The sequence below is a fragment of the Chrysemys picta genome, chromosome 1 (genome assembly GCF_011386835.1).
Source record: "Chrysemys picta bellii isolate R12L10 chromosome 1, ASM1138683v2, whole genome shotgun sequence".
Classification (NCBI taxonomy): domain Eukaryota; kingdom Metazoa; phylum Chordata; order Testudines; family Emydidae; genus Chrysemys; species Chrysemys picta.
The window spans coordinates 113927794-113942718 of NC_088791.1; positions in this window are offsets into that span (position 1 = coordinate 113927794).

A 14925-nucleotide genomic window follows, 5' to 3' on the forward strand; every position below is an offset into this window, starting at 1 on the left:
CACAGACACCGCCAGTGAGCTGGGGGGTTATGGAGGCAGACAGACACAAGGACACAGCTGGGGGTTGTGGGGACAGACAGACACAGCCAGGGGTTATGGGGGCAGACAGACACAAGGACACAGCCGGGGGTTGTGGGGACAGACAGTCACACAGACGCAGCTGGGGAGGGCGGGGGTGGGGGGTTGTGGGGACAGACAGATGGAGCCGTGGGTGGGGGAAAGGAGCAGCGATGGGCACCCTGGGGCTGGCATAAAATACACAGGACAGAGGGGCCTTCCTGAGGGAACTATAGCAACAGCCCCCGCAGAACAGACCCGGGCTGCGGCTGGCTCCATCCATCACTCCCCCTGCCCCACAGAGACCCACACAACCCTCTGCGCTCCCCGAGTGACCCCCCAATGACCCTGTGCCCCTGTCACCCCTCTCCAGAGAGCCCCCCCTTTGTGCCAGACAACTCCCCTCCCTCACTGCCTCCCCTGCTCCAAAGTTCCCTACAATCTCCCCCTTTGCCTTCCGCTCCCCTCCCTCCAGCCCAACCCATTCCATTGGCCGGGAGGCTCCCAGTCTATTGGCCAGCATGGCCAATGGGAGCTGCACCTGAGGCAGGGTGCCTGCTCTCAGATGCAGACCTGCCTCGCTGTATGTCCACAGCATGGGGACGGGGAGCCACAGGTGAGCAAGCCCCTGTCATCATCATCACAGGCCCAGCAATTCTCTGGATATTTAATTTCACTGAGGCAAGTAATTCAGTCTACTCTTCCTTTCCAGAAAGTTTGTGGCTTTTCCTGTAAGAAAACTTACAATTTCTTTGCCAAGAAGTTCATTTATATTTTTTTCACTTGAGAAGTACAGTATATTTTCTGGTTGTTCATAAGCTCATTTATTTTGTTAACTCAGTTTCATAGACAATTTTAAAAGTCACTTGAATTGTACCTGTTTTTTTCCATTGGTCCAAAAACACATGGAAGATGTGCAGATTTTTATTTCTGTGGGCCAAACCACCCTGTATAGAAATGTAAATGTTGGAGCCAGAAAAGCTCTGCAAGGTTAAGGGTCCTTTCAGGAAATTGTCCTCAAGTCATTCATTCTTCTGGGCATTCCATTCTATTGTTCCTTCCTATAGTGATAGTGATCAGTGTTTCCACCCACAGGGGAGAGGCAGAAGACTGATCAACTCTACAGTGACTCTGCCTCTACCATTGTTCTCTGTCTGCTCCCTCGACCTGCCCCTTTGGTCATTACTCAAGGTACCAAATGTGTTTAAATGATATAAGTGCCTTGTAAAATCCCAAAGCAAGCCCATTTTCATTTCTCATATAATCTCATATACAGTATATACACATTTTTCATTCATTATATGAGTTGAATTTATTATTAGCTAGATTACTGTTTTTTGTTTTTCAGTGTGGCAAAATGTGTGCAATTTTATGGGTTAAATGATTGAATGACATAATATCCACCTGCCCCCATTGTCCGTCACTAAGTCCAGTAATTTTGTCAAGTGTTCGTCGCATAACATGGTGGTGCCTACCCCTACCTTGTGCTTCAGGGGATCACGGGGTCCAGGGCTGCCTGGGGAGTTAGCGGGGGGTCTGGCGCTGGCAGCAGCGAGTGACCTGGCCCCAGCCCACTCCGCTCCACCTCACCGGCTCCCGACATTGCTCAGGAACAGGGGCTTCAGGGAAGAAGTGGAGTGGGGGCGGGGTGGGAAGAGGCGGGGCGGAGCAGGGTTGCTCGCTGTTGTCGCGCCAGGCACCCCGCTAACCCCCCAGGCCACCCTGGACCCCACGTCCCCCTGAAGCGTGGGGCCCCCCCAAAGTGCAGGGCCTGGGGCAGTTGCTCCGGTCCATCCTATGGATGGGATGGATCCACTTGGGCACCACCAAAAATTATACAAACCTGCCGCCCATGCTACTGCATTTGTCTGTGGGTGTGTTTTCACCATAGGGAAGCAAAGAATACTTGATTTGTGGCTAAGAGAACTAGGAGCACTTTGACTGATGGACGTCACAGAAGCCTCCTGTTATTCATATGCTCAGGGCGTGCAGTGCCAGTGCAACCCATTAGGCGACCTAGGCAGTCGCCTAGGGCACTGCAATTTGGGGGGTGGCGACCGCGGCGGTATTTCCGTGGCGGGACCTTCCACCACCTCTGTGGGTGGGCGGCATTTCGGGGTGGGACCTTCTGCAGCCTAGGGCGGCGGAAAAGCTGGCGGCGCTCCTGAGGGCGTGTATGACACAAGTAACTTCATACAAAAGACAAATAAACAGGAGTCCTTCTCCTGCCTTATTTCCCTCCTCCCTCCCCAACTGGCCTTGTCTTCCTGCTTCCTCTCTCTCTCTCTCTGCAGTGGTGCCAGACTTCCTTCACTGACCCCACATGACTATTTCTTAAGTTCAAATGGCACAGACCTTTTTAGTCTTGGTTCTGGGAATACTGCAAATCCCAAATTAATTGTGTAGGGCAACCCTGGAAATGTTTTCAGCAAAGCACTGTAGAAACCTACACAAGTCATTTTAGTAGTCATAACATTGCAATTTCATAGTCCGACGCTGTGTCTTGTGACCTCTCAGGGTTAGAAACAAGGGCCCTATACCATTATGAAGAGGAGATTCACAACTTTCCAGTGGGGATGAAGATCTCATTCCTAGCTCTGATGGCTCTAAATATAAGAGCTGGTCAAAAAATCATAATGAAACTATTTTTCATTTTTTGTCAGTTTTTGAAACTTTCCTTTGTGCATGCACAGGTTCCTCCTCCCCTCCTGCCACAATATTTTTATGTGATAAATAGTGGGACTGTGCAATATATTGTATTCATCTTGCATCTTTGACTACCTTACCTGGGAACTAATCCATCTGAGCTGGGACTATTTCTAAAACTCCTAACCTACAAGCAGTTTAAAAAAACAGCAGCCACCATTTAAAAGGGACCCACTTCTTCCAATACACCCAGTCTGCCACAAATGTTTCTGATCTCATCTCTGCTGCAAAACTTATATATGAAATGTGTGTGGGTCCCCAGCAGGGGGAGTTAGTTTATCCCTTTTTTAAAAAATAAATTGGAGCTGTGTGCAATAAGCAAGCCATTCTCCAAAACTTCTGTCAATTTGTCATTTTCAAGTGAATTATACTTTGACTATTTTCATCTGCCTTCTGATTACACAGGGTCAATGTCAATCCCTGCTTGCCAGTGCCCTGGATAAAAACCGTTGGGTGAAGAGAAGAATTGTCCCATTTCCTTTCAAAATGTGAAGCGAGAACTTTTTCCAATATGTTGGGCCCTAGGAAGGGTGGCAGAGTACAACTGCCCAGAGAATACTGACACTACAGTTGCCTGGCATAAAGTAGGTGTCATATTCAGGGTATTTTTTGATTATTAAATGAATATACAAGGGAGTACAGCAGCAATTCTACTTCTTAACCACACTTAGAGGGGTTTAAGTTATTAATGCCAAATATAATAAAAATGTATTCTAATCTTGGTCATGTTTCTGGTTCTCATTTGCTGTCATCTCATATTTCTCTGCCTCTTTCTCTTTCCCATTCCTTTGTTTATATTATGATTCTTGTGTCTCTCTGTCTCCAGACTTCCTTAGGCCCCCTCCTTTCCTAAGTTTTCCTTTACTCTTTCTGTCCTCTAGTTTCATTTTATTTTTTCTCTTCTGTATTTCTTCAATTTCTGTCACTCTATCACTTCAGGGCTTTTTTTAGGGGGGGTAGGAGGGGTGGGGAACCTTTGCTGCTTTTAATCTGCTTCAGTTGCCTCTTTTCTCCTTCTCTTATCTCAAAGCCCTCTGAATTCAGAGGGTTTTTTGATGGACTTCAGTGTGTTTGGATCACTCCTATAGTTCCTACTATCTTGCCTCTGGCTTTCTGCATAACAACAGAAACACTTGTAACACATACTTCTTTGTGGTAAAGAGGAAGCTACACAACACCCTGTTGTCCCCAGATGCAGTCAAGCACAGGCACATGAGTATAGCATTTGCGCATCTCCTGAAAACCAGGTGCTCAAATAATCCATGCTAGTGCTGCATGCTCCTACTTCTACCATGTACTCTAAAGTATGCTGCAGAGCAGAAGTGATCTCCAGAGCATTTGGAGGGGGAAGATATGGGTATTAAAAAGAGAAATGTTGGTGAAAACAAATCTATGCACATTACAGCACAATAGAAGCCCAAATCCTTCCTTTTATTTCCAAAAAAAGATAATTTGATACATTTTTTTGAATTTTTTCATAAGTTGATTGTAAAGTGTGTGTGGGGAGGGGGAATGGAAAAAATCTAACAATTTGTAGGAAATATTGTTTATTTTGGCAGAACTTGGGAAATGTCTTCCCTTGTTTTTGTTGTGATCACGTTTTATCCATCTAATAGCAGCCTACGCTAGCATTGTACCATGTCCTTTCATCATGACAGATTCCCCAGGCATGTTTCAGACCATATATAGGGATCGTTTACCTACCTCTTGGGTGGAAGGCAGAGGCAGCATGCCATCTAACAGTGCCAACAAACACTTTAAGAGAGGATGTGAAGAATAACTTTTCCTGTTGAAACTACAATGGATATTTAAAGCCAGTTACAGGAACATAAATAAGTGTGTTGCACCTGTAAGAAAAAAGGTTGATGTATTTTTTTTGTACTTGGATTACTGCAAAATACTTTTCTGTTAAATCTAGTCATGTTTCTCTTTGAACAGTTACAGTCACCTGAAAAGAGATAACTGACCAGACCGAATACAGTGTGTCTGTTTCACATTCACTGGCATTTTCTGGCTGCTTGGCCCCACTCCTGTAAAGGAAACCAGCCACCACAGCATGCCAGTAAATCTGGCCCAATATGGTGGTTTTCCTGAAGTTACAGAAATAAACATAGGGGTGAATAGTTCTAAGTGTGGTACATATTTGCATCGTTTCATTAGCAATAAATGATGCAGCAAGCAGGCACAGTTCTAGGAGTCTTTACTGAGCATGCTGAGAGGCCTGAGTTTGCTATCAACATACGCTGCTGCATTTCATAGAAATGTAGGGCTGGAAGGGACTTTGAGAGGTCAGCCAGTCCAGCTCCCTATGCTGAGGCAGGACCTAGTATACCTAGACCTTCCCTGACAGGTGTTTGACTAACCTGTTCTTACAAACCTACAAGGATGGAGATTCCACAACCTCCCTTGGAAGCCTCTTCCACTGTTTAACTATCCTTACAGATAGTTTTTTCCTAATCTCTAACATAAATCTCCCTTGCTGCAGATTTAGATGACTACGTCTTATCCTATCTTTAGTGGATCAATTGTTTACCATCCTTTTTATAACAACCCTTAACATATTTAAAGACTGTTATCAGGTCACCCCACAGTCTTATTTTCTCAAGAAAAATCATGCCCAGCTTTTTTAACCTCCCCTCATAGGTCAGGATTTTTTTTTTAACCCCTTTTATTATTTTTGTTGCTCTCCTCTGGAGTCTCTACAGTTTGTGCACATTATTATTATTAAAGGGATGTCCAGAACAGAACACAGTATGCCAGTTGAGGTCTACCCAGTGTCGAGTAAAGCAGGACATTTACCTCCCGTGTCTTACATACAACACTCCCGTTAATACGCCTGTCATGGAGTTCAGGGTGCAATCCAGACCAGTGAGGGGTTGTCATCGCTTGTATTATAAACCTGAGTGGCTCCCTGCCTGGGGTGTGCATACAGCCTGCAGCTGCCATGCACTTTGTGTTGTGTATGCTGTCCTGCTCCGATTCAACCACTTTGAATCCAACAGCCTGCCAGCAGTTGGCACAGACACACACTTGCTTACTAGACGTGTCAGCAGGTAACCCCAACACACCTCCAGTCCTGAATTTTCCCAAACCCATGTGCTCTGCCATGTCCAGCTCTCCCCTGCTCTGGTCAGAGAAATAGGAAGATCCGTTTGCTCCTTTAAAGAGACAAAACGCACTAGCTTGCCACATTAGCTGGAGTTAACACTTTAATTCAAACATAGCACTGTTGGTTTAATTTAAAAGTAAAACAAGTTTATTAACAAACGAAGATAGGATTTTAAGGGAGAAAGTTAGAAATGGTTACAAGCAAATAAAATAAAAGTGTAAAACTTAATCTAGCAAGGATCAAGCTTTGTTCTCGATGGCTTTTCTCACCTACAGCCTTCCAGCAAGAGTGTGGCTGAATCCACCAGGTCAGGACCTCCTCCAGAAGCCTAAAAATGCTGATTTCTTTGTCGTCTTAGGTGAAAGAGAGATCTTGGAATTTTCTGCCCCCTTTCTTTTGAAATGGATTCTTCCAAAGGCTACCCCTAAAAGTCAAGTTCATTCAAGCTGGTGGTGAAGGAAGCTCCTTGCTTTTCCCCACTTCTGGTATTTGCTAAAATGCAAATTCTTCAGTTTTCTACAATCTCCTGTCCCTGCTGTCTTGATTACTGTTTATTGCTTATAATGTAAATTGAGGTAAATCCACATTCCTTTGTTTAGGACACACCTGTTTGCTAACTCCCCTGGACATGCCTGATTTAAACATGCTTTACTCATAATTTCATCATATATCCATAATTCTTAATACACATTGCATGCATACATCACGCAGGAATATTAATGATCAGTGATTTATTACTTTTCAAATGATACCTCACAAGTTGTATTCGGTACAAAAAATATTACAATAATATGTAGGGTATGAATACCTGGATGCTGTGGGTCACAATACCCCAGAATTATTTTAGCCTTTTTTCACAACTGCCTCCCATTGTTGACTCATATTCAAATTGTAATCCATTAACCCCCCCTCCCCCAAATTTTTTCAGCACTCTAGCAATGTATCCCCCATTTTGTAGTTGTGCATTTGATATTTTTTCTTCCTAAGTGTAGTACTTTAATGGAGGGTCTACCTCTACACAAGACAGAGTAGGTTAAATTAAGTCAATTTACCTTGTATGCTGAACCTGGAAGAGATCCAGGGCTTAATAAAACCTGGAGGAACTTCATCTTCCATTACAAAGGAGCAGGTTAGGCCTGTATGAAGGGATGAAGCCGAAAACAGAAGGGGGCTTCAGGAGAAGTAGTCTGCAGTCATTCTCTGGGAGAAAGGAGGTTTGTTTAGGGCTACAGAGTCTGGCAAGAAGTATATGGTCTGTATTACACACACTTTTTAATTCGGAAGATGCTGTGTGTTTTGTTTTATTTTTAGTCTAGTGCAGTAGTTCTCAACCTTTCCAGACTACTGTACCCCCTTCAGGAATCTGATTTGTCTTGGGTACCCCCAGATTTCACTATAGGTCCTGTAACTAAAGGTGCTGGGGGTGCTGCAGCACCCACTGGCTTGAAGTGGTTTCCATCATATACAGGGTTTATAGTTTGGTTCAATGGCTCCCAGCACCCCCACTATGCAAATTGTTTCCGCACTCCTGGATTTCACCTCACTTAAAAAAACTACTTGCTTACAAAATCAGACATCAAAATACAAGTGTCACAGCACACTATTACTGAAAAATTGCTTACTTTCTCATTTTTTACCATATAATTATAAATGAAGTACAATATTTATATTCCAACTGCTTTTCAGTGTATAGTATATAGAGCAGCATAACCAAGCCATTGTCTGTATGAAATGTCAGTTTGTACTGACTTTGCTAGTGCTCTTTATGTAGCCTATTGTAAAACTAGGCAAATATCTAGATGAGTTGCTGTACCCCGTGGAAGACCTCTGTGGACCCCCAGGGGTACCTGTATCCCTTTTTGAGAACCACTGGCCTAGTGGTGGCAGTGATCTGCAGTGATATGTGGAAGATGTGAACTTGACTGTAGCTGTTGTTACTTTACTACATATTGTTGTAAGCTCCTTGTGGTAGGTACTCTGTCTTTGATCTGTGTTTTGTACGGCACCTAGCACAATGGGGTCCTGGTCCAGGACTGGGGAACTTGGGTGCTACTGCAAGACAAACAAAATAATAATGATAACATTAAAAATCACTATCCTGTAACTAGAGGGTCACGAACTGCTGAAAGTTAACACATAATTAGCTTATCCTCCACACACATTAAATGAGAATTGAACCAGCACTACCTCACACAGAAATGTCAAATGTTTCCTAAGGAGCTCTCGCAGGATGGGATAAATACAGTATATTGAAAAATGCAAGAGAAACAAGATCTCTTCAGTATTTATATTGCTGCAGTTTAAAAGCAAAATCTGCCCCCTTCTGCATGATATGTTGCCATTTCAAAGCTGTGCATTAGTGTTTCCATTCAATGGATCGAAAATCTATTCAGCAGCATTACAGCATGGGGGCAAAAAAACCCCATTGTTCTCAGAATGAAATATATGTGTTTGCTCGTTGTATGTAGGAAACATAACATTTATGGCACATCAGATAGATGCATGTGTCAGCTTTGTCACGTAAGGATTTTTTTGTTCAGTTAGGGTTGCCTTTTAACTCCTAATATCTGAAGCCACCGCTCTTCTTAGCCCATTTGTTAGAAAGAAGAGCAACAAGCTTTGAACAAAACAAGAGAGAACATAGCAGAACTAAGAAAAATACTTTTGTCAGAACAGAGACATGTTTAAAAAAATGCTGACCATCCAAAACATATTGGAAAAACCTAATTAAAGAAAGAAAGTAACGGGTGTTCATGTCCAGTTCTGCTGCTTTAAAATGACACGGGGAATAGTAGCAGTAGCTCGGCAATAGTATTTTAGGTCAGGTCTTGTCATTAGGGAGCAGCTGAAACACAAGCTAAACTACACGATGGGACCAAAATGTAGTGTGGTGCACTGGAGCATAGGTAAAGCAAACTGTCATTAAGTCTCAGTGCAGCCGTTTGCTTTATGGGGTTGGCGGTGAATTTACCTTTTAAAAAGTACAAACTGTAGCATTCAGTGCTGCTGTGGGGGATTTTTCTTCTTGTCTTTGGCATCTGAGGCAGTAAAGAGCTTAAGGGTTAAACCCAGCTCATTAGTAGTCTGATCCAAAGTCACTGGGAGTCTTTTCATGCCCTACCTCCAGTGTGTACTTGCATGACACTGAGCAGGAAATGACTCTTCAGTTTTTCTGTGATGTGTGTATCTCTCGTTTTGTTGCGTGCTAGGTATGTACTGTGTACTCCTGCCTGCTAGGAGGCAGGGCTGTGAGAGGGATGCAAGGGGGTGGATTTTGCTTCCTCTCTCATGAAGAGTTTACATTTGTTCCATCTTTGTTTCCTTTAATCTAAATTATTTCCTCTACAATGAGATACATGTTTTTGCTTGTATGTAGGAAACATAACATTTATAGCCCATGGATAGATGCATGTGTCAACTTTGTCACGTAAGGATTTTTTTGTTCAGTTAGGGTTGCCTTTTAACTCCTAATATCTGAAGCCACCGCTCTTCTTAGCCCATTTGTTAGAAAAAAGAGCAACAAGCTTTGAATAAAACAAGCTGGCTTCCTTTTTTTGTCGGTAACCAGGAGATCTTGCCCTCTTTAGAGCTTCCAAAACAGCTAGTGGCTGAACATGCGACTGCATGGAAATATTACTACAAGTAGAAATCCTTTTTGACATATAAGAAAATGGTTTCCTCAGATTTGCTGATCTTCGCATTGGGAGGAGAACAGAAACCTCTGGGAGCATGTCAGCTGCAATTGCCCAACAAGACTTATGTGCCACGTGCTAAATTTACACACAGTAAGAGACAGTTGCTAAGCCAAGGAGCTTATAATCTAAATAGAAAACTCAGCAAAGGGAGGGAGAAAAGAAAGATGCACTTCCCCATTTTCCGGATGGGGAACTGAGGCAGAGAGCAGGTGTAAATGAATTCTGCAGGGGTGCACAGAAGTCTATGCTGTAGCAGAACTGGGAGTACAGCCCAGATCGCCAAAGGCCCATCACAGCGTGCTTAACTATAACACTGTCCTTCCTATTTTTGCTGTTAACCCAGGTTTAGTAATTTTTCAAGTAGCTTTCATACAGGAGGAGAGCTATTGAACTCTCAGTCCAGTCCCTATTAGCCAGTGCAAGCTGAGGAGCAGCCAGTGAAAATGTACATAGACAAATGCATGGCCTGGGTCCGGTTCTGATCTCAGTTATTTCTGGATTTACACCAGAGAGACCAGAATTTGGGCCCCTTCTGTATTGGGAATTATAAAATGGTTATTTTAATCACATGACTAGAGTTTTAGATAAACATTCAGGAAGTAACCAAGGCATGTCCCCCCAAGTAAAGTGAATCACACACACCATTTAAGGTAAATAAAAGGGGAACAGCTTTATTCCAGCTAGAGGCTCATCGAAAAAGTGTTCCAGCCTTTGGCTTGCAGGCACCAGGAGTGGGGAATTTAGGCTTGCAAGGCTCCTCCACACACACTAATTCCCTTGCAAAAAATTATGCAGCTTCAATCCTTTACCATAATCTGCCTGGCAATGTGCTACCCTGATGGATCCTTGCAGTGTGTATGTACATATGATTTTTAAGGTAGATCCTTCCTTTCCCCCCACCCCCTTACGCTCCAGCTCAGTAAAGCACTGAGACACATGCTTAGACTTAAGTGCATCCTTAATGTTATCCCTATTCAGCATAGTGCTTATGCATGTGTTTGTGTCCTGCTAAATCCGAGTTTTAATGAACATACCAGACTTTTCTTTATTATATGTACTATTGAATTAAAAATATTTTTTACAAAGTATGCCAGGTGATTTATCATGATACCCGAGCCATGGTGCTGATCCTGTCAACCCACTAGAGTTAGTGGAGGGAAACTTTGCTTTATCCTGCTAACTAATGTGCTTTCATCCCAGACCCCTGTCATTTCATTCCTTCCTCTTGTACTGCCTGATAAGCCCCTGCCATCTCTATTGTCCTAGCGCTGGCTCTTAACATTATGTTCTGGGGGAGAGGATGGGGACATCTCAAGCATGAGAGAGTTCTGGCAATCAGAAAATGGATTTTAAATCTTTTAGTGTCAAAGCTATTTCTGAACACATGCAAATCACTGGCTGTGGAACTCTTTGCCAGAAGATGTTGTGAAGGCCAAGACTATAACAGGGTTCAATAAAGAACTAGATAAGTTCATGGAGGATAGGTCCATCAATGGCTATTAGCCAGGAGGGGCAGGAATGGTGTCCCTAGCCTCTGTTTGCCAGAAGCTGGGAATGGGCGACAGGATTGGATCACTTGATGATTGCCTGTTCTGTACATTCCCTCTGGGGCACCTAGCATTGGCCACTATTGGAAGACAGGATACTGAGCTAGATGGACCTTTGGTCTCACCCAGTATGACCGTTCTTACGTTCTGATCTCACATGGTCTGTTCACACCAGGTCCCAGTTGTGCAAACAATTAAATTAATCATGCAACTAGCCACTCAACTTATGTACTTTTTTGCAGAGTCAGGGTGTGACTCTATAGCAGGGGTCAGCAAGTGGTGTGCCGAGTCTTCATTTATTCACTCTAATTTAAGGTTTCGCGTGCCAGTAATACATTTTAACGTTTTTAGAAGGTCTCTTTCTATAAGTCTGTAATATATAACTAAACTATTGTTGTATGTAAGTAAATAAGGTTTTTAAAATGTTTAAGAAGCTTCATTTAAAATTAAATTAAAATGCAGAGCCCCTCGGACCAGTGGCCAGGACCCGGGCAGTGTGAGTGCCACTGAAAATCAGCTCACGTACCACCTTTGGCACGCATGCCATAGGTTGCCTACCCCTGCTCTATAGGTTGGCACCAGAGCCTGTACTTCCAAGTGTATTCATACAAAGAGCCAAGCATAGTCTGCTGAAAGAAGCTGTAGAACTGTCAGAACTCTGAGTCCTGGTCTGAGCTGCCAACACTCCGTCCTCATTGCAGTCACAGGTTTGATATTCATGTGGCTCCAAATCCACAACGAAGATGAAGTATCTTTTTTTTTTTTTTTTAAGTTCTGTCTCTTTGTTATTTAGAGTGGCTCTGCTCTAGCTAAGGCTGGTTTCTGCTCTCTGTAAACCAGGAGTTACTTCACTGAATTCCAAAGAATTACACTGATGTAAAACTGGTGCAAATGAGAGCAGAACTGGTCCCATGAGAGCAGAGCTGAGGGTAGCTTGGTGGTGTCACTCTGTAGAGGTTTGAGTGAATATTTTCTTCAATGCTGATTCCCATGCGTTGTACTTCAACTCTCCAAATTCCCAGGGAAAGTCTGTTAAAAGTGCCAGGTCAAGTGTTCAAGCCAGGAGAAGCCATGGGTTTTTCAGGGGTTTAGGAGTGCGGTGTTAGATAGCTACCACACGGTCACCATGAGGTGATGGCATTTCAATGCCGGATGAACTGACTGCTTAGAGCTAGACTGGCAACTTGCACTGTGCCAGGAGAAAGAGAAAGTGCAGGGCCCGAATTGCAATAGATAGTGTCACAATTTGGGCCCGGTTTCCCATTCCTAATCCCTTCTGCTATGTTGTCCACCCCATCCCCACTCCTACCCACCTGCTTCCTGCCCGCCTACTCAGGAAGAAGAGTGGCGGCCCCCTGGCACCTGTTTTCCCCTGTGTTGGGGCTTGCAATAGGGGTGGCTAACATAAAGAGTTTCCTCATGCCCCTGTACTCTCCTGTGTTGTTGCATAGTCTGGTTCGTGATTGAACCTTTAGCAGTGTGCATCTTTGGTATCCTTTTGAGATAAAAGGTGCTGCATAAATGTTACACATCACTACTGTTGTTGTTACTGCACTTGAATTTGTTTCTAAGCAGCAGTATTTATATTGGAATTATTAAGGGACTGACTTGTCTAAGAGGGATTTTTCCTCTGAAAATACATACTGTATTGCTATCACTACCACATGTACAGCTACACTGCAGCTAGTGTAGTCTGTTTCTCACTAAGTGCATTGGTGAGCAGCGTTTAGACAAAGGGGGAAAAAAGTACTGGCAACAAAGACATGACTTATCATTTGCAACTCTAAAAAGAAGCCTGCAGCTATACGGATCTGGAAATAATATAAACTTAACCCACAGGACTGTTGCATTGGTTTTAGAGGAGCTTACTTTAAAGCTGGTATGCGGAGTCACTAAGAGACTGAGTGGTTGGCAAGGATGCTAACGATCTATGGAATGTGTCTTTGGAAAGGATTAAAGAAAAAACATGTTGCTTCTTACCAGCTCTGAGCTAGGAATATAGCTTTAAGGGTTGAGCGTTAAATTTTAAACATCCAGTGTGTAAAGTTTTTAAGGGAATAAACTTTCAATTTTTTCAGTCCTAGTGCTCAGGATCAAATTCACCCCAGACCGGATAGACTAATAATCATTCCCATCTGACGTCCAGGAATAGGTCAGAAGTTAAAGGAGAACTGGTAATTGTGAGCCAGTTCCCAGCTTGCGTAAGTACTGTTTGTGAGCCGCCCAAGATAACACAGTCAGCATTTTAGTTCTAAAATGTCCCGGGCCTTGTATAAAGGCGGGGGGAGGAGGGGGCGCGACACAGAAGCAGTTAAGTTCCTTTTTAAAAACTGCTTGCCTTGTCCCATTGAGACACGAATAAAAATTGAATATTGAGAATTTGGTTAAAAGTAAAACATGCTGACTTTGTAGGGAAGTCCTTAATTTCCTGCATTTATTGAACCTGTAACACAAATGTCTGTCTAGGTAGTCATGACCTGACACACTGAGATTTCAGTACCTCCCGAGTATTCTACCATAGAAACGCCAGAAACAATCTCTCCTTTCCCAGCTTGTAGTAGAAATGACATAATAGTTGCAGGATATTTTTAACTTTGTATGTGTGTGTGTGTGCGTGCACGCGCACGAGAGAAAGTAAAAGGGTTTATTGTCTGTATTTGTGTGTCTGGAGGATGCACTGTGGGAAAACTAGACTGAAGAACTGAGCTTGCTACTTACCGGTAATTTCTGAAATCCCAAGGCCTGTGATCACACATATCAGGTGCAGGAGTGTATTCCACAGTCTAATTTTGGTTCCTGTGGAAGTTCTGCCTCTTGTACCACCCACCCCACACTTCCCTGTTGGTTGATAGTTTCAATGTTCCCATGAAATGTGGCTGCTGTGGGAGAGGTGATCGCTCTGACAGCCAGGGCCAATCCCATGAAGACTTTCAATATCAGGACAGATGTTGAATTTGATTCTGTATTCAGTGGGCAGCCAGTGGAAAGAGCAAATCACCGGGTGATCTGTTCACAACAGCTTGTGTTGCTAAGCAAACAGGATCCTGCATTTTGTACCAAGTTCGTAAGCTGCTTTTGCTTTTTCCGAAGTATGAGTTATAGTAGTAGAGCCTGAAGATCACAACTGCATGAAGCCCAGTAGTCTGGTCTGTGTCTGATAGGATGGCCAGTCACCAGTGGAAATGGATATTTGTTGCTGACAAGGCTACTTGGGCACCCGGTAGCCTTGTGGAGTCCAAAAGGTACACATGGCTGCAAACTAGTTTAACGATCGGAGGGCAGATGCCCTTGGAAATGGGAGTATTGCAAAGGACACAAATTATGGGAAGTGCTTCCCTTTACCTTCCAGCGGCTTCGGTCTTGCCTGGGTTCAGCTATAGCCAGCTGCTCTCCCTCCTGCTGCTGATTTTGGCTGGGCACTGAGAGAGCTGGGCAATGCTGCTGTTACCTTTGGCATAAAGGTGATGCAGAGCTGTGTCTCGCATCTGTGTGCTGCTTGAGCTCCAGCCTGACTGGTGTGATTAGTCTCCAAATGACTTCATATAGAGGTCAGATAATATGCAAGAGAGGACTGAGCCTTCCGAGATTCCACAGCCAAAGACTGGTGTTTCTGTTCACCCAAGCAATTTCTTGGAGGACAGAGAGGAGTATTGGGGGCTTTGCTGTTATGCTACGGGGGGGCCCATCAGGATGAGCATGCACATATATTCCTTGTGTATGGCCAGGCGGGTGTCACCCACCAGACCATCAAGTTCTATCTCTGGATGGGGCCCTGCCCTGAAGTCTGCCAGAGCAGAATATGGGATGCTAG